This window comes from Ornithorhynchus anatinus, chromosome 15, assembly GCF_004115215.2.
Source record: "Ornithorhynchus anatinus isolate Pmale09 chromosome 15, mOrnAna1.pri.v4, whole genome shotgun sequence".
Lineage (NCBI taxonomy): Eukaryota > Metazoa > Chordata > Mammalia > Monotremata > Ornithorhynchidae > Ornithorhynchus > Ornithorhynchus anatinus.
The window spans coordinates 4,708,511-4,732,083 of NC_041742.1; the positions used below are offsets into that span (position 1 = coordinate 4,708,511).

General features: G+C 40.7%; 1 protein-coding gene across 9 annotated transcripts in view; it reads left to right on the forward strand.

The window, feature by feature from the left end:
* The window catches only part of CEP112 (centrosomal protein 112), a 286,688-nt gene that overhangs the window by 101,438 nt on the left and 161,677 nt on the right, over positions 1-23,573 (forward strand). The window lies entirely within an intron of this gene.

The following is a 23,573-nucleotide window of genomic DNA, read 5'->3' on the forward strand; positions in this document are numbered from 1 at the left end:
TATTTAATCCATCACCAAATCCTGCCAGTCCCCCCTTTCGCAGCATGGCTAAAATCTGTCCTTTCCTCTCCATCCAAACTGCTACCATGTTAATATAATCACTCATCCTATCCCACCTAGATTACTGCGTCAGCCTCTTTGCTGACCTCCCTACCTCCTGCCTCTCCCCACTCCAGTCCATACTTCACTCCGCTGCCCGGATCATCTTTATTCACCATCCCCACCCCCATAGCCTCACAACAGTTTTGTAAATATACATAGTTTACATTAATATCTAGCTCATTTTGGTCAGGGAATGAGTCTGTTATACTGTTTTGTAGTACTCTTTCTAGTGCTTAGTACACAGTGCTCAATAAATATGATTGATTGATTGATACCAGCTTGAGTATGGGGTCCAACAAACCTGGGGATTGATTTGAGCTGGGCTGAGTGAGCTGGCTCTGAAATTTGTCTTGGAAAAGAGTCTCATCTTAGGTAGGCTCAATGGAGGTGATAAATGGGGAAACAAACAGCTTTAAGCCAGAATAACTGAAAAGCGGGGAATGGAACATGGGAGGCAGAAGAGAGCTAAAGCTGTTATTTTTCAAGGTTTTTTTTCCTTTCAGCCAAATATTTTAGTACCTTTTCCAGGAAATGTGATAGGTTTTCTGGATTGGGTTTGGATTCACTGGTAAACTGAGTTGCTCCACAAAAGTGCTATATAATGTCTTTCTGCTTCAAAGCCCCTTAAAATTACTGACTGCTAGTTTGGAGTACTCATTTTGAAATAGGCAATTTTTCTAAAGCAGGGCTGGGCAAATCCAGCTCATCAATCAGCCAGTATTATTTATTGAGTAGTTACCATGTGAGCAGAGCACTGTGCTTGGAAGAGTACAGTATAACAGAATTGGTAGACATGTTCCTTGTCCACAAGGAGCTTACAGTCTAGAGGGGGAGACAGATATTAAAATAAATTACTGATATGAACAAAAGTGCGACGGGGCTGAGGGGTGACTATCATGTGCTTAAAGGGTAAATATCAAAGTGTGTAGGTGATGCAAGAGAGAAGAGGAAGTATCAGTCAGCCTAATGATGAGATCTGGCTTGCAGGCTGGATCCAACCACAAAACAATTTAGTCAGTCCACCCAGACAAGGTCTGGCCTGATCCCTCACTGGATCTTGGGCTGACGTGATTCCCCATCCCGACCTACGAGCTGCAGTTTCTTCTTGGCTTTCCCACAGCGCATTGGAACTTAGGGACTGGTTGTTAGATTTGGGTCCAGTTAACTGTGACATAAAAGGAAAAATACACTTTTTTCTGGAGAGTGAATTTACGGTTTTATTCAAAGTTTTAAACATTGAGACTGACATTAGAGCAAGATTTATAGCTAGCGACATGCCAAGGTCTTCTCAGTAAAACTACTTTTGTCCATTGCCAGTCATTCACTTTTTGCCAGTACAAATGTACATATTTCCAGGATTGGCATCGGTCCACCCTGGCACACAAAATAGTCTTTTAAAAATTGTTTCTCGGCATGAGAGATGAAAGTGAAATTGAATCTATGAAGCGTCAAGTGGTAGAAGCAAAATAAGAGTAGACATTACTGCTCTTATGAAGATACCATATACCACAGAAATGTTACATGGAGAAACTGATGTCATCTGTCTTCTGAAAAAACATCAAAAGAAAGGGGTTGAAAAGCACCACCAGCAGGCTAGTGTTCTCCAGTCCTTGAGAGCTTCACAAAGACATTGACACCGAAGTTTCTTCGCTGTCATGACCGAGCTGCTGCCATAACTGAAGAGTTCAAATGAGAGAAGAGTGCCTGGAAACTTGGTGATTTCCGCTGTCCTGTGCTTTATCCACATCCCTGCTCTACGTCTTAATCTCAACCCTACTCTTCCTTCTGGGTAGCTGACAGTTTGCCACCTGAGAAGGTGTGGCTGGCAGTGTGCCTTCTTTGGGTAGGGACAAAATCAGGGGGATGAGTTGTCTTGGCTTCTAGAAAACTTAAATTAAGATGGATTCTTTGGGCTATTTCCTGCAGAACTACCACTCCAGGGAAAATCACAAGAGACGGTCCCTGAGGAGAAATTTTCAGTTGACCAAAGCATTCCCGGGAAGCTATGCCTTTGCACCTTCCCCTGGGTTTGCTGCTATTTGGGACAGCAAAATACAGTTGGTGGTGTTGCTCCATCTCACATCCGGGGTATTTAAAGACCAGTGATGTAAGGCAGCCATGATATGGCTTGAATGTGGATGGCTTTGGTCATTTTGGTATCAATGACTGGTCTGGATGAATCAAACCCCTGATACAAGCCCTTATCCTATCTCACCCCTATAACTGTATCAGCCTCCGTGCTGGCCTCCCTGCCTCCTGTCTCTCCCCACTCCAGGCCATACTTCACTCTGATGCTTGGATATTTTTCTACAGAATTGTTCAGGCCTTTTTTCCACACTTCTCAAGCACCACCAGTGGTTATCCACCCACCTATGCATCAAACAGAAATTCCTTACCATAGCCTTTAAAGCACTCGTTCACCTTGGCCATTCCTTCCTTATCTCCTTGATTTCCTACTGCGACCCAGCCTGCATTAAACTTTTCCAATGCAAACCTATTCACTGTATACTTGGGACTTTTCTTTATATGTGTCTGTCTCCCCCTCTAGACTGCAAGCTCATTGGAAGCAGGGATGTGGGTTGTTACATTGTACTCTCTGAAGCACTTAGTACAGTGCTCTGCACACAATACGATCCAACGAATGAGTGAATGAAGTGTCTGTCTCACTGCCAGCGTCTCACCCATGTCCTCCCTGTGCCCTGGAACGCCCTTCCTCGTCACATCCAACAGATGACCACTTTGCCGACTTTCACAGTCTTATTAAAAGCACATCTCCTCCAAGAAGTCTTCCCTAAGACCTACCTCATTTACTCTGTTCCCACTCCCTTCTGCATCGCCTTTGCACTTGCATTTCTTCCTTTTATTAACCCCTCCCTCAGCCTGCAGCACCCATGTACATATCTGTAATTGATTTATGTTGGTATCTTTATCCCTTTCTAGACTGTAAAATCATGGACAGGGACTACCTCTACCAATAGTGTTGCACTGTATTCTCTCAGGGGCTTAGTACAGTGCTCTGCCCGCTGTAAGTGTTCAGTAAATACCATTGATCCATTGTGAAATTTCTTATTCTTTTGACACTTAGTCTCCTAAACCATGTTTTTCCTGCTTTGAAATCCTATACTTAAACTTCCTTCTCTTTTAAACTTTAGTATAACTCTATGAGACGAAAGAGTAGATACTTGGCTACTCTTCCCAATACCACCATGCTGTAACTCCCATTCATTCCTGTAAGGAAGATATCTCCCGTTTTGCTTTTAATCCTCAATGTCAGATTGCTCTTGGTACTTACACAACTTGGTTTCTGCCTATCTGCACCTGGCTCCACCCAGCCCCTCCCCTCTTCACTCTTACTTCATTCTGCTTCCCAGATCATTTTTCTAAAATGCTTTGCTACCCATCTCCCCTCTCTTCAGGAAACTTCACTGGTTACACGTGCCACTTAGCAAGCAGAAACTCTTGACCATTGGCTCACTAAATTAATATATCAGCTCTCTTCTCCCACCACCCTCCAGCTCACAACCTTCATTTCTCCCTAACTAACCTTCTCTCTGTGACTCATTTATGACTTTCCTACTTTAAACCTCTAGCTCACACCCTTCCTCCTGCCCCAGACTTTCTCTCCCCTGTCAAATCTGTCAGACCACAACTCTCCCTCTTTTCACAAACCCTCATATAAGTTCACCTTTGGGAAGTCTTTTCTCATTAAGCTCCATCTTCTCAGGTCACACCAGTCCAACAGTTTGTCTTAGCAGTTAGGTTTATTCACCTGTCTATAGCACTTTAGCTACCTGTTACTTCGTTAGCTTACACTTTTTTTTAATCCATTTAGCCTTCCGTAATATTAGTATCAATAGCTGTAGCTCTGTCCAACTATTTGAGAGGGGCTTTTATCTGTCAGTCTCCCCTATTAGATTGAAAGCTCTCCGAGGGTGGGAACGTGTCTCAGTTGTACTTCTCGGAGCACTTAGTCCAATCAATCAAGGATATATATTGAGCGCTTACTGTGTGTAGGCAGAGCACTGTACTATAAGTGCTTGGGAAAGCCAAACAGAGTTGGTGAGACACAATCCCTGTCCAGGAAGAGCACAGAACCTTGTTGTACAGAGTCCTACACAAAGTAGAAGTTCAATAGCTTGTTGCTGCTGAGTAAATATAATGGAACTAGAATGATATTGGTGAATGTTCCTTGGGAGTGTTTTGCATTTCTTTTTCACTTTCCCCTCTGATAATTTCCTCTAACTTCCAAAGAGAACTCCTTTTCCCAGAGTGTTTGCTTAGACAGATAGAAAAATACCTTTCAGTACCTATAAATTCTATAGAAGTAATAGGAGTGTTTTACATTATTAACAATAATAAAAATGTTCACTGTTTAAGACATCATGTTCACTGTTTAAGACATTGTTTGAGAAGCAGCGTGGCGCAGTGGAAAGAGCACGGGCTTTGGAGTCAGGGCTCATGAGTTTGAATCCCAGCTCTGCCACTTGTCAGCTGTGTGACTGTGGGCAAGTCACTTACCTTCGCTTTGCCTCAGTTCCCTCATCTGTAAAATGGGGATTAAGACTGTGAGTCCCACGTGGGACAAACTGATTCCCCTGTGTTTACCCCAGCGCTTAGAACAGTGCTCGGCACATAGTAAGCGCTTAACAAATACCAACATTAACATCAGGATTTCAAAGCACTTTATGCAAATGAAGTAATTCTCACAAAGGCCTGGTGAAGTTGTTTGATATTGCCGTTCTCTACTCTGAACAGTGGAGAATTCTCAAGTAGGTAGAGATTAAGTAACCTGTCAGGACTCACTGATATCCCTGCCTGCTGGTAGTATTCATCCTGGTATACAGTGTGATATTTGCCCTGTAATTCATATATGTTTATAAGTATTTCTCATTGTATTTGCTTTATTAGGCTTTTGACGATAAGTAATTAATGTAAGATTTGCTCTAAAGGATATCTCTCCTTTTTAGTATACACAATCTCTCATTTTTAGTATATGAAAATTAGAATAGGAATATCTTCGTTTAAGAGTTGTGATTTTTAAGTTGGTGCACTTGAGTCATGTTTTTCTTTCCGGAGAATCATTTTTCTCTGCTGCTGTTGACAGTAGTGCCTTTTTTGACCAATGACTTGTATGGTGGGTTTTTTTCCCCTTATAGTGGTTTGCTTATTTTCTTGAGGTCTTATCTGTCTGTCTTCCTATCTACCCGCACAAAAAGGAAAAAAAATATGAAGGAAACACCTTCAAATTAGGGAAAAATCACACTGAGAGAGGTTGAGTGAAGTGAAACCATCTTAAGATCACCATATTGATAATAACATTTTCCCACCCTATAAATTTGCACTGCCATGGAAGGATATTGAGAATTGTACATTTTTCACCAAGAAGGTTTTACTCCTCAAATTTCCCTTATAAGTTTTAAAACACTAGGCCCAGGGAAAAAAAATGTTAGAAGAGGGTCTTAGTAAATTAGGGTATACACTTGCTTTGACAAGTGGAATCTTCGCATCAGCATATCGAGCTGCTAAATGTCACGGAGAGCGAAGTGCTTGGGAACATCTTGGAATCTCTCCTTTTTTAACCCATCCTGTGAGCCAACGCCTGACAGTGTGCGAGCGCCAGTGACATGCAGCAAACGTTCCGGCAGCCGGCACATTGAAATCTACTCTAGAAAGTAGCTTGTTTACACAAAACGTTACCAACACTTCTTTTTTCCCATTGCCCGTCTGCTTGCCTTGATCTTGTTTGTCAGTAAGAACTTTATAGAAGATTAGGGTTGTGGGGTCGTTCTTGCCATAAAGTGACAGTCATCACAGCTTAGAGGCAGGATATTCTTAGCTATGTCATTTAATATGCTGGGTTTGGACTGACCTATTTTTGAACTTTTATAGTGTAGAAAAATGTGTTTTTTTCTCCTAAGTTAGTTTCTGTAAATGGAAAGGTGTTTCCAAAGGGGGCTCCCTTAATCTCTAGTAAAACTTCACCAAATCAAGCTAATTGTGGGAAATGTGGTTTAAATTCCTAAAAAGCATGAATTGTAAAAGTTCCCTTCCCCAACCCTCAGGTGCATTTCCATTCCAGTGCTATGGGTTTGGGCCTTTTCAGCCAGTGTACAAACATGTAAACCTTAGGTTTTGGATCCTGGTATTCATATTTGTCTGATCATGTTAGTAGGTAGACCTAGGGGACCTAGAGATGTAGGGTTTCTCCAACCTCATCTCTTCCATTCCTGGCTCTGCTTAATTTCTGCTCTTCCGATGTTTCTCCTGCTATTTTCATCCTCAATGAGTTTTTGCTAAAAGCGGTATAAATCAAGCACTTCTCTGGAATCCTCTTTTCAGTCTCTTAGCTCTGCTTCCAAAAGAGATTTGAATATTCATTTACAAAACAACACAGATCATTGCATGATTCTGCAAGGGTTTCAGAAGAAAAACAGTTGTTTTTTCCCCTCGGATGTTCCCCTTTGAAGTTTGCCCCACCCTCAAACCCACGGCACTTAGGTAACATATCTTTATATATTATAAAATACTGCCACGTTAATCCAAGCACCTATAATAAGCAGCATGGCCTAGTAGATAGAGCGGAGGCCTGGGAATCAGAAGGACCCGAGTTCTGGTGATGGCTCCACCACTTGTCTGCTGTGAGATGTTGGGCAAGTCACTTAACTTCTCTGTGCCTCAGTTGCCTCAACTGGAAAATGGGGATTAACACTGTGAGCCCTGGGTGGGAAAGGGACTTTGTCCGGCCCAATGACCTTGTATCGACTCCAGTGCCTGACACATAGTAAGCTCTTAACAAATACCACAATTATTGTAATTATTATAATTAATTACATTTAGATTAATGTCTGTCTTCCCCCTAGGCTGTAAACTTGCTGGGGGCAGCGCATGTTTCTGCTACCTCTGATATGTTGTCTTCGCCCATACACTTATTACAGTGCTCTGCACATATTAAGAACTCAATAAATACTATTGATTGATTTATTGAATTAACATGTAACTTTTGTTAGGGAGATATAAGGGGGCCAAGAGGGAATTTTGAAAGTAGGCTTCAGAGTAGGTGTTGCCCAGGAAAGATTTGATCATTTGAAAAAGATCGTATTTGTGGAGTACATGGGTCCAGGATTTTCAAACTTTTTTATTCATAATTAAAAATGGGAAGAAAAAAATACTAGAAGCTGAGAGGAATAATCCAGATCTTGAACCGTTAAGTATTTAGAGACCTCCTTGTGTTTGATTTCTGATTCTTTGATTTTTGTAGGCTTTTTTAAAGGTAATATGTAATATATGTTTTGGGAGTTATAATCAGAGCATTTAAAATCTGTATAAGGGAAGATTGGCGATTCTTTAACTTGTTCTATTTTATCAGACCCCCTTACTGTTCAGGGTATATAATATGTAAATACTATAGTCAGAAGTATAGTTCCCTATGTGCTGTGATGTATAGGTTTGTGGTTTCTCTGTAGCATATATGCATTTCCTTGCTTGATGTCACCTAGATATCTATGCTATCATGAGGGCTTATTTCTTTTCACTAGTCTTTAAACATTTCTTGGACCGTATTAGATTGTTTTCCTGAAACTAGAACTCTTTTCCTTGGTTAAAAAAAAATAAATCACGTGTTTTGGGAATAATTCCCGTAGTTATGGAAAGAACTATTACTATTTTTAAAACAGGAAATAATTACAGGCATATGAGAGGCCATTGTCTTTAATTTCAAACATTTCTCTAAAGAGCACTGTCGAGAATTCACATTCTTGTTCATCACCCGTTTTGTAAGGCAATTTTAAAAAAAACACACTCGATGTTGCACTAGTATAAACATTTGCATTATGTTGAGAAAAGTAATCCCTGTGATTTAAAAACCATGGTTAGTTTAAGTGGTCGAAAATTTTGAATGTAATTTTGTCCTTAAAGATAGCTTTTCTAAGTATCAATGGAAAAACAACCAGCTGTTCTCTTCTCTGCTCTACTTGAGCATCTGAAACCATTTAGAGTCAGAGTAGTCAAAGTTTCCAGTATATTGTAAACATTCCTTTAGCTCTGGTGAACATGCTGACATAACCCTCACTCTAGGGGGCACAATGTAAAGCATAGACAGGAGGCAGAAAATATGTGGTAACCTTATTTAACAACTTCAGTTAAAAGAGACAATTTCTGTCCTCTATTAACTGTTTGCACCCTAACACTTTGCCACACATTCCTGTTGGTTGCAGTGAATCTAACTTTTAAAGGAATCCTTCACTGTGGTTTTTTTTTAATTTAGTCACATAAGTATGGCCAAATAACTGAGCAAAGTTTGTGACGCTCTTTCGGCCAATAACAAGTTTCATTCACTGTACAACTTTTCTAGGACACTTGGTCCTGTCTTGGTTCCTCAAGCATTTTTGGATTTCATCTGGTACCATTTAAATTTAGAGAAGCAGCCAGAGGACCTGGGTTCTAATTTCAGCTCCCCCACTTTGTTGTGTGACTTTGGTCAAGTCACTTCACTTCTCTATGTCTCACTTCCCTCACCAGTAAAATGGAGATTGAGGCTGTGAGCCCCATGTGGGACAAGGAATATGTCCAACCTGATTACTTATATCTACACCAGTACTTAGTACGATTCCTGGCAAAGAGAAAGCGCTTAACAAATACCATTTAGAAAAAATAATCAGAGGATTCTTCTTGTTTGGTTTTGCTGGCCCCTTCAACTTCCATAAACTAAAAATGGGAGTTAGGATTGTGACCCCCATGTGGGGAACCTGATTACCTTGAAAAATCAGTTCCCCCATCTAGAAAATGAGGATTAGGATTGTAAATCCCATGTGGGACAGAGGCCATGTCCAACCTATCTCGTATCTACCCCATCACTTAGAACAGTGCCTGGCACATAGTAAGTGATTAACAAATACCACAATTATTGCATTAGGGTGTGCTCAGGAGAAAGAGCAGATGAATAAAAGATGGAGATTGTTGTACCCTATAGTCAAGGGATTTGTTTGTTTTATGGGAAAAGCACTGGGGAGTCTTTTTTTAAAAAATGGTATTAGTTAAGCACTTACTATGTGTCAAACACTGTTCTAAGTGCTGGGATATATATAAGGGAATTTAGGTTGGACACAGTCCCTCTCCCATATGGAGCTCACAGTCTAAGTAGGAGGGAGAACAGGAGAAGTGAGACACAGAGCAGTTAAGTGACTTGCCCAAGGTCACAACAGCAAGTATTAGGCAGAGATGAAATTGGAACACAGGTTCTCTGACTCCCAGACCCATGCTCTTTCCACTAGTCCATGCTGTTTCTCATTGTCATTGCCATAGTTTGCCAAGTAGGAATTAAAGAAGAGGGCAATTTAAATTTTTAATTCAATTTTGAATAGAGATGGATAACATGTTCTAATGAAAGAACAACCGCAGCAAGGAATTGAGTCTAAAAATATAATTTTTCTAAATCCAAGTCATGAAACTGGACCAATCCAAGCCTGCAAAGCAACTTATCACATACTGGGCATGAAATGATTTATTTATCATGAAGTGATTAAGTATGTTTTTTAGAAAATAGGTTTTATTTTGCACATGATAGACAAATAGACATATGACAGAAATGGGAAAAAACAAAGAATCATGATATGTCATGTGGTAAATTGTCAGATAAGAGTGTGGTGCAGTAAGACCTTAACTTTCATAGCAAATCTAAAGTATTTCAAACAACAGTAGTGTCCAATATTCTGTGCGGCTGTGAGATCTAGCCCTGCCACATAAAGCATAGCCCACTTTTTGAGCAGTTTGATCAGTGCCATATAGGAGCCAAGCTTATGATCATCAGCAACGGGGCTCTGGAAAGTAGTCTGCCTTCAACTATTCAAATGGTGTTCGTTATCAGATTTGATTTGGTGCAATATGTGAAGTGACTGTACAGGAGCAGGAAACTGGTGCAGCTGCTCTGTGTAAACTAAAATGAGGGTTATGCAAACAGATGAGGTAAAACAAATATTTGAAAGACTCCTGGGTCTGCAGAGCACTGTAAGAGACACCCAGGTATCATGCAAAGAAGCAAAAACGCGTGATCCCTATCCTCAAAGGGCTTACGATCAAATCGGGGAAACAGCACCAAAAGATTGACGTAGACCATCAAGAGCTTGGGGGACTCTTACAGAGTTAGGTGTTAATTGGTAGTATTTATTGAGCACTTACGACTACAGATATAGTGCTGGAATATAAGCTCCTGAGGTCGGAAGGCACTCAGCGAGCTACTGGGAATGAGCAGCTGACAAGGGAAGCAGCGTGGCTCAGTGGAAAGAGCCTGGGCTTCGGAGTCAGAGGTCATGAGTTCGACTCCCGGCTCTGCCACTTGTCAGCTGTGTGACTGTGGGCAAGTCACTTCACTTCTCTTTGCCTCAGTTCCCTCATCTGTAAAATGGGGATTAAAAGTGTGTGAGCCCCATGTGGGACAATCTGATTCCCCTGTATCTCCTCCAGCGCTTAGAACAGTGCTCGGCACCTAGTAAGCGTTTAACAAATACCAACATTATTATTATTATTATTATGTCTCAGGGTATCTCGGGTGTTTACGATGTGGCTGGATTAAGGCTTTCCGGCCCTCTGGTTGCTGTTGTTGCCATGTGAGAAATGAATATCCGAAGCTGTAAAGATAAACCCTAACGAAGATAACGAAAGGCAAGTTTATGGATTATGGCAGAAGATAGAATGTTCTGAGGAAGATATATCCATAGAGTCTGTATGAATTGGAAATAACTTGATGGCATTTGGTGATAATACTGTGTGCAGAGCACTGTACTAGATACTTGGTTTATGGGGCAGTATACAAAATTGACAGATGTACAACTTGGACTAACATCAGGGCAATGAGGGACTCTACAGAGGTGGGATGGTGGAATTAATTGTTGATCAGAACACCGACATGCATAAAATAGATTTTCTCTTTATACAATACTGGGTTTGATTATGGTGGGTAAATATATAGGCATATGTAGGGAGAAGGAGTGAAAAAGTTCTCTTCAATTGTTGACTAAAACAGGAAAAAAAGAATCTCCTTTTATGATGATACCAAGCAGATATCTGGGGATAGTTCGCTTGAGCACAGAGACATTTTGCTTCTGTTCTTTTCATAAAGGACTCATTTTTTATAGTATTAATGGTAATGATATTTGTTAAGCACTTACTATGTGCCAGTCACTGTACTAAGCGCTGGGGTGCATGCAGGCAAATCAGATCGGACACAATCCCTGTTCCACATGGAGCTCACCATCTCAATCACTACTTTACAGATGAGGGAACTGAGGCATGGAGAAGTGAAGTATCTCTCTCAGGGTCCCACAGCAGACAAGTGGCAGAGCTGGGATTAGAACCCAGGTCCTTCTGACTCCCAGGCCCATGCTCTATCCATTATGCCACACTATGAAATATTGGCTTCAGATATTTAGTTTTAGTTTATTAGTAACAATAGTAGTTAGTATATGTGCTTTGCATGCAGCTATTCAAAATTATAGTTATGTTGAAAATGTCAATAGTATTTCCATTAATTTCCTTGAAGAAATCCCTTGTTGGTTATATGCTCCGTATTATTCACAAATTGCCTATGAGGCAGTAAAGGTTTTCTGAAACACACCCAACATTTACATTCATGTGTGAAAAAGGTTGTATTGTCTATTTAAATTCTGATTTATTTGTGTGCAGTGATTAATGCAAGTGAGAATATTTTCTAACTACTCTGAAATACTGAACTGCCCAGGGACAGGACAGGGATGATGTTTTGAAGGCAATAAATATTTCAGCTTCACATTTCAGCCTTTCTTCTTCCTTCCTTTGATCTGGCTTTGGTTTAGTTATCATTCCACTTGAATGACTTCACACTGTCTTTCTTCCTTTCCACACTAACAAGAAGTAGTTCTGCCCATATCCCAAATGTTTATACTTTATATTTAAAGATGGCTATCGTTTTTCCTCTCACTGTTTTCTTGTTATTGCCCATTAAAATCTTTAATCAGCTCGATGATTCATTTTTTTATGTTTAATAAATAATTTATATAAAAAGCTTTACTTCACACATCAGAATTCATTAAATAAGGGAAATTAGGACAAGATACAGAGCTTTACCTCTCTTTGATTTCAAGAACCTCCAGTAAAATTTAAAATTTTAAAAAATGTCACTATCTCTGTGCATTTGATTCATTAACTCGACGCAACCAATTTCTATAATAATGATTGTGGTATTGGTTAAGAGTATACCATGTACCAAGCATGGTACTAAGTGCTGGGGTAGAAAGAAAATAATCAGATCGGACACAGTCCCTGTCCCACATGGGGCATACAGTCTAAGTAGCACTGAGTAGGATTGAATCCCCATTTTACTGATGAAGAAATTGAATTCTTTGCCAAAGGTAACACAGCAGGCAAGTGACAGAACTGGGATTAGAATCCAGATCCTCTGACTCCCAGGCCTGTGCTCTATCCACTAGGTCATGCTGTTTCCCCTTAGGTTCTTTCTTTTGGCAGGAAAATATTAACTACTAAAGGGTTCTTTACTTAAAATCAAAATAATTTTCTGTACACAGCATACAAAATGATTTCACAAAACTTTGAATGGATAACGGACATGCTTAAAACATTTTTCGCTGGCAAAGGCTTTCAATGCACACAATCCTGGTTTCTCTCTTTGAGTGACTTTTTAAGTTGTCTGTTTGAGATATGTTGGCAATTTGGCTGTAGGATCTTGGTAAAAAAAAAACAAACAAAATCTAAGGGTAGATTTAAGGTGTTCTTGTTATCTATTAAGATTAATGTTCATTGCACCTGAGCCTAGGTTCCCCAGTACTTTCAGGAGGCAAGGGATCATTCAGTGCAGAGGTAGGCAAAATGCCAACTATGGATTTGGCCAGGCATTTGACTGAAGCCATGGCCCCCACTATGACTAGCAGAATTGGCAGACTGTGATGTGTAGAGATAGTAGCATGTTGAGGGCTGCTAAACGGCCCTGTGGCAGGTTCAGATCTTAGAAAAGTCACAGCGGATGAAGGTACAGACATTTCTGCCTCATAACCCCCTCCCTTCCCATTTCTCACCCTGCACTCAAATGTCGCAGCTGGGAGGTGTTAGTAGGAGACTCGTACTGGTGAGTAAAAGGCATTTAGCTGTCCTCTAACCCAAATGATTTCCAATTCTTCACTTAGTTTGTTATTGAACATATTTGCATATACACTAGCAAAGCACCAAAAAGTCACAAAGTGCTGTGCACATCACCAAGGAGTAATTTTAGGCATTGGGATACTTGAGTCCCATTGAATAGCAATAGTAATAATTATTATGGTATTTGTTAAGTGCTTACTATGTGCCAGGCACTTTGCTAAGCACTGGGGTGGATACAAGCAAATCAGGTTGGACACAGTCTCTGTCCCACATGGGGCTCACAGTCTCAACCCCTGTTTTACAGATGAGGTAACAGAGGCACAGAGAAGTGAGGTGACTTGCCCAAGGTCACACACCAGACAAGTGGCAGACCTGGGATTAGAACCCATGACATTCTGAGTCCCAGGCCCATGCTCTGTCCACTATGCCATGTTGCTTCACTGCACCATGCTGCTTCCCTTGAAGCAGCTTGAACTGCAAGTCACAACTACATGCTTGAACTCCAAGACACAATCTGTGTCAACCATAGCTACCAAGTTCCACAGTAATTACAGGTTGTAGTTGTTACCCCTGTTTTGAGGGAGGCCTGAATTGAAAAGTAAATAAGACAGGATGAAATGAAGCCTCAAACCTCATTCACCCACTCACCAGTCTTTTGGACATCATAGTTCCCTGTCCCACCTCACTGACAAAGACAACTGTAAGTAGCTGAGAAGCTTTCAAAACACTGCAACATTGAGAAAAAAATTGCTAGAATACAAGAGAAATTCCAAACATTAATGGAACAATAAGGGTCTAAATTGTATTTTTCTGGCCACTCATTTACTTTCCATAAATTCCTCAGCTGCTTTTTAATAGAATGGTATTTTTCCCTTTGGCTAACTCATCAATATAAAGGGCTGTGTCAGTGTTATTTCTTATTGGCTTTTCATGTCAAATGTGGTGCTCCACGTATGAATGTTCAGTAAATAGTTTAATTGAAATATTCGTGCTTCTTAATGCCTTTGTTTCATCCAAAGTCCAGTCCTAAACTGTGAGCCCGTTGTTGAGTAGGGATTGTTTCTATTTGTTGCCGAATTTTACTTTCCAAGCGTTTAGTACAGTTCTCCACACACAGTAAGTGCTCAATAAATATGATTGAATGAATGAATACAGATAGCTGCATAGAATTAAGTACAAAATAGTTTGCTTAGTCAATTGAGATCTAAACAGTAACTGTGGTCTTACTAATCCAACTCTTTCAGTCAATCAATGGTGTTTATTGAGTGCTCACTGTACCAAGCACTTGGGACAGTACAGTATGATAGAGTTGGCAGACATGATTCCCTGACCACAAGTAACTCAGAGACTACCTGGAAAGGCAGACATTAGTTAAAATAAATTACAGATAAGGGAAATAATAGAATGAAATACTTACAGAGTAAAAGGAAAGTGTTGTGGGATTAGGGTAGGTATCAAAGTACTTAAGGGGTAATAATAATAGTTGTGGTGAGCTCTACAAGATAATCAGGTCCCACATGGGGCTGTCAGTGTAAATTGTAGGGATAACGGGTATTGAATCCCCATTTGTAGTTGAGAAAACTGAGGCCAAGTGAAGTGACTTGCTCAACGTCACACAGCAGACAAGTGGCAGAACTGGAATTAGAACCTCAGGTTCTCTGGCTTCCAGGCCCTTGCTTAATCCACCAGGCTACACTGCTTCTCTATACAGCCAAGTGCTCAGTCAACACAAGATGAGGGGACGAAGGGGTAGGATTGAGGCCATAATCAGGGGAAGCTTCTTGGAAAGGATGTGATTTTTGGAGGGTATTGAAGGTGGGCAGAGTATTTGACTGTCAGATGTGCAAGGGAAGGGAGTTCCAGGTCTGAGGGAGAAAGTGGTCAAGGGACCATAGGTGGAATAGATGAGATCGAGGTACAGAGAGAAAGCACTTGGTAGAATACAATGCAGCAGACTTGGTGGATATGTTCCCTGTCCACAGTGAGCTCAAGGCTAAGGTGGGAGACTGTCATCATTATAAATAATTTATGGATATGTATAAAAGTGCTCTAGGGCTGAGGGTGGAGTAAATGCCAAGCATCTAAAGGGTACTGATACAAGTGCATAGATGACACAACAGGGAGAGAGAGTTGGGGGAAAAGGGGCTTAATTGGGGAAGATCTCCTGGAAGAGATGTGACCATAATAAGGCTTTGAAGGTGCGGAGAGTGGTGATCTGGTGTATAAACAAGAGAGGGAGTTTCAAGCCAGAGGGAGGATGTGTGAAAGGGGGTGGCAGTGAAATAGACAAGGTAGGGGCACCGTGGCACTAGAGGACTCAAGTGTGCGGGCCGGGCTGTAGAACCAAATCAATGAGGAAAGATCGGAGGGGATTGGGGGGCCGGGCCGATTAAGTGCTTTAAAGCCAAAGGTATGGGGTTTCTGTGTGATGTGGAGGTGGATGAAGAACAACAAGAGGTTCCTGAGGGGTGTGGAGATGTAGACTGAATGGTTTTTCAGAAAACAATTTGGGCAGTAGAGGGAAGTATGGATTGGAGAGGAGAGAAGCAGAACACAAGGAGGCCAGTGAGACAGCATATACAGTAGACAAGGATGAATAGGATAAGGACTCCTATCAGCATCATGGCAGTTCAGATGGAGAGATTCTAGATGTGCCATGAAAGCAGATCAGGCACTATTTAGTGACAGCTTGAATATGTAGGTTGGATGAGAGATGAGTTGAGAATAATGTCAAGGCTATGGGCTTGTGAGACAGAGAGGATGTTTGTGTTATCTACAGTGATGAGAAAGTCAAGGGAAGGGAAGGATTTGGGTACTTGCTTGCACACTAGCCCTTCTCCTCTCTCCCAGCTTTCTCCCTAGGGAACTGAAGCAATGGTGGTAAGGGTGATGATGGCCTCATCTCCCACAAAGACATTCCTGTTTCAGTGGAAGCTGTGACCCAGCTCCTCCCCAGCTCTTTCCTCCAGTAGCTGCTTAGGAGCCATCTTCAAGCCATTCACTGCAACAATCTATAGCCTATTAAGACATATTGGATTAGGACTTTTAGAGTATCCAAAATGGACACCTCTGTTTCTGTAACCCAGTTACACGTCAAAATACTATACCTGGGAAAAAGTGGATCAATTCTTGCACAGGAGCCTTTTTAGAAATGAATAATACATCTCTACAGGCAGGTTTGCTAGTCTGAATTAAAAAAAAAAAGTTGGGCCAAGTTAATTCCCCTATGTAATCAGATAAAAGAGAATGTGGCATATCCATCTTTTTGTGAGGAGACAAGGAAAATTCTGCAGTTATCCAAAGGCTGATTGCTTCATGGCCCAGGGAATCAATTTAAAACCTATGTAGTGAGATGGAGCAATCTGCTGGCAGACGAAATTCATCTAGAACTGGAGACCAGAAAATCTCTCTTCTGATCCATTGTTTTGAATGAAAACAAAGAGGTCACTGAAAGTTACTGGAGAATCTGAATAAAACGTAGTCTGGTAACAACTGAAATGAATGTAGGAGCAGTAAATCCAAAATTGGGAGATGGAGGCAGACCCTTAAAGGATAGCTGCTGGTAGAATCGAACTCACCAATACTTTAAACTACACTGTCTTCCATGTGGGGCGTGGAATAGAGTAGGGGTGTCTTATCAGCAACACTTGTCTGTAGGAGTGGATCTTAGAGGCAGTTAAAATATCTTTGAGTACAAAGGTCAAAGAGATATGTAAGCACTCAGAAGCACACACCCATTAAACTCAACCGATTGGGTCTACCTCAGTATCACCTATTGATTTAGAAAGCAAATATTTACTGATTTAAACTAAGGGGAGTGTGAGAAATTGAGATGAAAGGGTGTAGATTACATTTGAGGATTGCATCAAAATGTGTTTGTGGTCCAAGAAGTGACAAAATCATTAGTGTTAAGGGATTCCCATCCAAGATTACAGTATTCTAGAGCTTTGATTTAAAACTTGAAGAACAAATTTAAGTTCTATTAAAAGATCAATTTTGATATAACTTTGCAAAGTCTATGGCAAAGTGAAAAAAGATTTCAAATGATTTTGTCAGTGTTTCATTTCAGTGGTAGGATTAGGTGATATTTAATGCTACATGTCTGATAGAATATTTCCTGGTTGTTGAATAACATGTTTTGTTGTTGTTACCAAATTGTTTATAATTCCATACACATCTTGAACATCTGTTTTTACTAACAGAGGAAAACAGGCGTCATTAAATTGAAGTTCTCCGTAGGCTAGTATACACTATGAATTGCTAACCTTGTATCATTTAAGATCCAATGCATCATATTGGAAGTACTTCTCGAAGCTTTAAAGAACTTGGGAACTCTCCTCTTGAGATAGTTATTCTTTGGAAATCAGGAGACTTAACTTCCTCAGGCACTGAATAACTTCTTAGAAAAAAAGATTGAGCTTGAAAAAAATGGATGGAATGCATATTGAAATGAACTGCGCTCCATCCCCATGGCATCACCTCTCATTTCAGAATCACAGGAGTTAAACTTCATGCCAGGCTTCGGGATACCTTATTTGGGTAATCTGAGCTACCTTCTAAATTTGGGCATTATGAAATCTGAGGTTGAAGGGATGTTGGCCAATTTAAAGTTTGTATTGTTTTGGTTTTGATTGTTTTCATTTCTCCTCACCACTCTCATCTGTAGTCTTCTTTTTCTCTTATCTTTACTTGTTCCATTTTAGCTGCTTCTGCATCCGTTTCTTTTTTCCTTCGCTTGATGTAATAAGGAATTTACCTTGAAAGTGCAGTTCTTGGTTCATAATGGTGGGCCAAGTGAAAAAGTCACAGAATGAGAATACTAGTAGCAAATACAATTATTTTCAAGGGCTATATATATAGCAGCTATATAATGAGCTGCTAATAATAATAATGATCGTGGTATTTGTTAAGCGCTTACTACGTGCCAAGTTCAGTTCATTCAATCAATTGTATTTATTGAGCATTTACTGTGTGTAGAGCACTGTACTAAGCGCTTGGAAAGTACAGTTCAACAATAGAGACAATCCCTGTCCAATACCTGGCTTACTCTAAATGCTGGGGTAGAAAGAAATTAATGAGGTCCCACCTGGTTGTAGTAGGAAATCATGGAGGTGAGGTAGGAGGTTCCCTCCCATTATACAGTTTGAGCCCCATGGGAGACAGGGTCTGTCAGACTTGGTTGTCCTGACTATACCCCAGTGCTTAGCACAGCACTTGGCAAATAGTGTTATTTGTATCAGCTGCACTAAAGCCTGGACCAGCTTTCTGTATACCAGAGAAAATGGGGATTTGACAGACCCTGGTAGGGAAAAGTAACATTATTTGTCTGTGTTTGGGGAACAGGAGGGAATGGGAACTGCCTCCTTTTACCTGGCCATTGACTAGATGTTGCTAGTCCAACTGTAAAGTGGAATTGGTAAGATCTTTGTAGAGTGGTGAGTCACATTCGCTGCTATAGTTATAAGAAATACTATTGTGATGATCTAGAAAAATGCTATATGGAAAATCTTATATGAAAGAGACTCCTGTGTGACCTTAGGCAAGCCACTTCACTTCTCTGTATCTTAGTTACCATATCTGTAAAATGGGGATTGAAACGATGACCCCTTTGTGGGACAGAGACTGTATCTAACCCAGTTACCTTGTATCTACCTAGTGCTTAGCACAGTGTGAGGTATTTAGTAAGTGCTTAACAAAGACCATTAAAAATCCATGAAATTTGCCTACCAATTTGGATTTTGAATTTCCCAGTGTACCAAAACCCTTCAATTTGGTTACAAACTTGGATTTAAAATTTTCCAAAGTGGTTTCCAAGTATTTCGGCAATGGATTCTTCTTAGCTTTCAGATTGCTTAGAGTACCTAAGAGATTTAAATTAATTCAGTTGGAAGCATTTACTTTCATAGGTCTCCTGGTATTTTTTGCTAAGCGCTTACTTGGTACCAGGCACTGTACTAAGATCTTAGTTAGATACAAGCTAATGAGGTTGGACACAGTCCCCTGTCCACATGGGGCTCATAGTCTTAATCCCCATTTCACAGATGAGGTAACTGAGGCGCAGAGAGGTTAAGTGACTTACCTTAGGTCACCCAGCAGGACAAGTGGTAGAGCTGGGATTAGAACCCAGGTCCTTCTGACTCCCAGGCCCATACTCTTGTCCACTAGGCCACGTTGCTTCTCATATTTTAATACTGTAATTATTACAATTCAAATTAATTTAAGTAATAACTTGAAGAATACAGAAACACTGTATTCCTATTGAACTTCTACATTCCACAAGCAATCCAAAACAATTAAATCTTGCCTCCTTTACCCGAGATGGCTGTGGAGATATACAACTCTGTTTTATTCTAATCATAAACCAGGAGAGTTTGCTGAATTTAAAAAAAAAATAAACAAGTGGCTAAGAATAAATCCTTCCCCCCACCTCGCTCCTCCATACACCTTTTATCTCCCTGGGGGCCTAGCTTCAGAGGATTTAAGTTTATTCAAATAATACTGGGCCCCACGACTTGTTCAGCAGAAAAAATAAATCTTCTAAGTGCATATTTTTTGTGTTCTCTTTGCAAGAGACACCGCTCAATGTCCTGGACAGATAGAGGTCTCTTCTCGTATTAGTGAACTAATTCATTCCTCCTCAAAAAATAACGATGGGATTTAAAATTCAGTTGTAGTATTACAATTTTCGAAGAACAGAAGGTATATGAAATTAGATCCCCAAACCTAATACCAGACCATTGGATTTATAGCGTGCTATTTTATTTGGGCAGGAAATAAGTAGAAAAAACTAAATTGGAAGTTCACACATTTTCTATAAACTTATATCTTTTGGATTCTTCATGTCTAGTGAAATGTGGCTTATGGATAGGAGAAGAAATATTTTATCAGATTCTTCCTCCACTTTTCATATTAAATAGATATTAGTTATTGAAATACCTGAAAGGAATCTGTATTTCATTTTGTCTGCCTTCCCTTATGATTATAAGCTCCTCAAAGGAAGTGTAGAGTATTTTACATTTGTGGTACTCTCCCAAGCACTTACACAGTGCCCTGCACATAGTAGGAACACAGTTGCTATTGACTGGATATTGCAGGAGGAAGTTTTCACTAATAAAGAATTTGCCTTGAACCAGATTTTATTCTGGGGATTTTCATTTGGGCTCAAAATGTAGTGTGATTGTACCTCGCATTCTGGGTATTTGTATCGGCCTTGATGCCAATTTTTAATTTTCATAAAGTTTAAGACTTTCCTTGGCTAAAGATGCATGTATAATCAGTCTTACCATAACACATGTTTTCAATTCTTGAAGAATTAGGGAATGTTCTTCCCACAACACACATCTGTGTGGATAGTGTGCGATCCAGTGATGGAAGAAATGATTGTACATCTGTGCATGGTGTTAGTTAAGCTCTGAGTTCTAGAATACAATTTGTCCTCAATACAAGGTTCTTTAAGACTATAACCCCAGTTGTTGTGAGATAACTGACTGTACAGACATCCCTCATATTAACACTTTAAGCAATAATAGCACTGGTAAATTTGAATGCCACTATTACTCACAGCACTCTTTCACCATGAGATGTTGCTGAAAAGCTTACTTTGGCATAGACAATTCCCTTTCCCTCCTCATTCTTGAAGTTTTCTGGTGGACTTTAGTGGCCCATTTCATTTTAGCACCAGAGAATGACAGATCTCTGTATGTTAGCAAAGGCTGTCTTTTTGTTGAATTAATGTATCTTCTGTGATTTCCTATTGGAAACTATCCTTCTTTAGTACTGTTACTTGACATTCTGTTTTCTTGGGGCTAAATAAAGATGGTAGCCCTGGCTATAAAAACAAGCAACCATTCTTGGTTAGCGTCACAAACTGGGGACAGTTGAAAGGATGAGAATAATGAGTGTAGAGCAAGTCTTCCCAGAGTTTTTCAACGTATTATTTCATAGAGACTCCCAACACACTGTAATATTGTTCCTCCACAAAATAAAAATGCCATTTTGTCTCCCTCTTGACATCAAAGCAGAAGTCTAAAGACAGGGAAGGAGAGAGTGCAAGAGTAATCAGCAGGTCCAGAATGGGGGTAGAGGCCAGCTCATCCCATTCTTAGTCCAGCATTACAGGTTATCTGAGTCTCTGACTGTCAGTTAGGTCTTCTGTAGGCTGATCACTGTGGTCATCGCAAGCCAGTTTTAGCAGCTCCAGACGCATGAGATATATGAATGATGGTAATAGGATGCCCAAACAGCTCATCTAAGGCAGATTTCCTAATATTCCCTATATAACCCATTCAAGAACAGCAACCTTTTTCTGATGGGTGTGGAAAGGAAGAAAAAAAACCCAAAACACTTTTCCATCAAAACTTACAAGGTATTTGTGAAATTTTTTCTATTGCAGTTAGAACCTAAAAATTTTGCAACACATCCATCACCTGAGAACTTTGTAAAAAAAAAAAAAAAAGATGGTTTGGAGGGCAAAATGCCAGCAGAATTCCTTGTATCACCATGGTGATCCAATCAGTTAGTCATATCAATTGAGTGCTTACTCTATACAGAGCACTGTACTAACCGCTTGGGAGACTACAGTATAACAGAGTTGGTAGACATTTTTTCTTCCCAGAAAGAGCTAAAAGTCTAGAAGGGGAGATAGTAATATAAATATGTAAATTATGGATAGGTACGTAAGTGTCATGGGGTGAATAAAGGTTGCAAATCCAAGTTAAAGGATGATGTAGAAGGGAGTGGGAGAAGAAGAAACGAAGGCTCAGTCGGGGAAAACCTCTTGGAGGAGATGTGCTTTTAATACGACTTTGAAAGGAGAGTGATCGCCTGTCAGATATGAAGAGGGACGGCATTGATAGGCCAGAGGCAGGACATGGGCAAAAGTTGGGTGACAAGATAGGCAAGATCGAGGTTCAGTGAGTAGGTTGGCATTAGAGAAGTGAAGTACGCGGGCTGGGTTGTAGAGGAAATCAGGTAAGGTAGGAGGGGGGAAGGCAATGGAGTGCTATAAAGCCTATGGTGAGGAGTTTCTGTTTGATGGGGAGATATATGGACAGCCATTGGAAGTTCTTGAGGATTGGGGAAGCAAGAACTGAATGGTTTTGTACACAAGTGGTCTGGGCAGCAAAGTGAAGTACGGACTAAAATAGGAAGAGACAGGAGGCTGGGAGGGCAGCAAGGCGACTGATGCGGTAATTGCAGCAGGATAGGATAAGTGCTTGAATTAATGTGATAGTTTAGATGGAGAGGAAAGGGTGGATTTTAGTGATGTGGTGAAGGTAGACCAGAAGTTGGTGACAGAGTATGTGGGTTGAGAAGTGAGCTTGCCCCCGTAGTGGTGCTGCTGAGAGAACATTTAATTTTTTTCAACTACAGAATAGCGGTAAGCTTATTGGAAACAAGGAGGCAAAACAGAGTACAGCTCCAGGTGCTGAAAACATTAATTGTGGCAGCACAATAAGGGATGATAATACTAATAGTGGTATTTTTAAAGTGATTACTATGTGCCAGGCACTGTACTAAGCGCTGGAGTGGGAACAGGCAAATCGGGTTGGACACAGTCCCTGTCCCACATGGGCCTCACCATCTCAATCTCCATTTTACAGATGAAGGAACTGAGGCACAGAGAAGTGCGGTGACTTCCCCAAGGTCACATATCAGTCAAGTGGCGAAGTCAGAATTAGAACCCCTGACCTTCTGACCCCCAGCCCAGTACTCCATCCACTATGCCGTACTTTGGATGCGGAGTGTGGCCGGGACTGTGGATCCCGCATTGCCCTTTGCAACCACTCACACATTCACAAGCCAACTCGACCATCAGTGGGGTCTTCTTTAAATATGAAGAACAGCTATTTAGGGAAACAATGTGGTCTAATGGGAAGAGGATGGACTTGGGAGTCAGATGATCTGGGCTCTCATCCCAGCTCTGCCAATTTCTTGCTGTGTGACCTTGGGCAAGTCAAATAACTTCTCTGTGCCTCAGTATCCTCAACTGTAAAATGGGGATTAAATCTTACTCCCTCCTACTTAGAGTGTGATCCCCATGTGGGACAGGGACTGCATCCAACCTGATAATCTTGTATCTACCTCAGTGCTTAGAGCAGTACTTGGGAAGCAGTGTGATATAATGACTACAGCACAGGCCTGGGAGTCAGAAGTTCATGGGTTCTAAGCTTGATTCTGCCACCTGCCTGCTGTGTGACCTTAGGCAAGTCGCTTCACTTCTGTGGGCCTCAGTTACCTCATCTGTGAAATAATAATAATGTTGGTATTTGTTAAGCGCTTACTATGTGCAGAGCACTGTTCTAAGTGCTGGGGTAGATACCTTGTCCCTCGTAAGGCTCACAGTC